Source organism: Eulemur rufifrons, chromosome 17, assembly GCF_041146395.1.
Source record: "Eulemur rufifrons isolate Redbay chromosome 17, OSU_ERuf_1, whole genome shotgun sequence".
Lineage (NCBI taxonomy): Eukaryota > Metazoa > Chordata > Mammalia > Primates > Lemuridae > Eulemur > Eulemur rufifrons.
In genome coordinates this window covers 87895676-87897607 of record NC_090999.1, presented here as the reverse complement: position 1 = coordinate 87897607, position 1932 = coordinate 87895676, and the positions used below count along the sequence as shown (strand labels likewise).

Genomic DNA, 1932 nt, shown 5'->3' with positions numbered 1-1932 from the left:
AGTGTCCTACAACTTGGATAATGCATTCTTTTACAATTTCTACATCATTGAATGGCTTTCCCTTTCCCCCCTGAGTATATAAGCTACTTTATAAGTTGCTTTAGTGGCATTATTTCTAGGTCTTATTGCTGCTTGAAAGAACCGTCTTTGCTTTGGGTTTCACCTTTTAATTTCTGCAATACAAACTTTTGTGCCTCTCCCTCTAATTTAAAATATTTGTGGTCCTTCTGAGTGTTATAATGCTGATGAGCATTGAATTTCTTTAACGATGATATTGCAATATCACAAAGCAAGCAAATCATCTTCTCTTTAGCAGACAAAAGATAATATTGCAATTCCCAATCCTCATTTAAAAATGTTTTCTTCCTTCAGTTCTCTTGGTCTTCTTTGACATGATGGGCTGTTAAGCAGACAGAATTAAAAAATACTGTCAAGCTGTGCAACTATTGACAAATTCCACTTCAAGCAGAAATACAGTACACTGTTGTCAAAGGCTAATAACAGACTGGTGTACTCAACACCCGTAAACTCTCTCCAACCAGCCTCATGCAGTAGTGGCACCAGTCAGGCAGGGGCGTTGGGGGAGGCGGGTGTACTTAGAACTAAATTATGAGTAGTCAATTTAGCCATATGGCTTACTGATGTTCTAATCGTGCCAGTCAATCTGGGAGGGTTATTTTGTTCAAACTTACTCTATTCTTTGGTATTTTAAATATGTTCATCTTAAAAATAAAATAAAAATATAAAAGGTGAACAAGCATGTATTAATAAAAATAAAATGATTTGTTCTGTAAAATTTGGATTCAGTCCAGGGGCACCTGCCTGCCAACATCTACAGTCATACCACCCTGAACATGCCCAGTCTTGTCTGATCTTGGAAACTAAGCAGGTTAGGGCCTGGTTAGTACCCAGATGGGAGACTGCCTGGGAATACTGGGTGCTGTAGGCTTTTAAAAAGAAGAAAAAAAATTTGGATTCAGTCCAAAGGCCTCACTTCAGGACTCACGAGGCCACATGTGGCCTTAAGGCCGCAGGTTCCCCACTCTGGGCCTAAAACTTCAAAAATATCTTTAGTTGGAAGTAAATAGAGGGTTTGGCCCAGTGTGGTGGCTCACACCTGTAATCCTAGCACTCTGGGACAGATGGTTTGAGCTCAGGAGTTTGAAACCAGCTTGAGCAAGAGCGAGACCCTGTCTCTACTACAAATAGAAAGACATTACCTGGACAACTAAACATATATAAGAAAAATTAGCTGGGCATGGTGGCACATGCCTGTAGTCCCAGCTACTTGGGAGGCTGAGTCAGAAGGCTTGCTTGAGCCCAGGAGTTTGAGGTTGCTGTGAGCTAGGCTATGCCATGGCACTCTAGCCTGGGCAACAGGGTGAGATTCTGTCTCAAAAAAAAAAAAAAAAAAAGTAGTAAAAACAGGATTTAGAAGAAATAAATAAGATGGTGTCACTTTAAGGAAATATGTTAAAAATGGTTCTATTAAGCTCTGTATTTCTGCTTATTATTAGGATGATGCATTTCAGATAGGAGTCTCCATCATCCTGCTTTGCCAGCAAAGTAATAAAACTTCTCTTTCCTTCTCCTCAAAAAAAAAAAAAAAAAAAAAAAGATTTATTTTGGCAAATAGAGCATAAATAGAAAAAATCTGCATAAATGGAAAATGAATATTTTACTTAGAGTAAATATGTTATTTACATAGAGTTAGATTGTGACATTTTTGTTCATTATTCATATTGTCCATAGTGAGAACATCTTATTCTTCAGTATACTTTTGTATAAGTCATCATTTTACCAATGAAGAAATAGCCTTTACATATCATTTCCTGGTTGCCCTTCATATTTAAAGGCATATTCTAATTTAATTATGATGTAATGTTTAATGAACAAATCACACAAAATAGTGCTAAGATCTGAGCAATCATA

General features: G+C 37.2%; 1 pseudogene; it reads left to right on the top strand.

The window, feature by feature from the left end:
- The first annotated feature begins 830 nt into the window (after positions 1 to 830).
- LOC138398557 (5S ribosomal RNA) lies at positions 831 to 949 on the top strand (annotated as a pseudogene).
- Positions 950 to 1932: the final 983 nt, after the last annotated feature.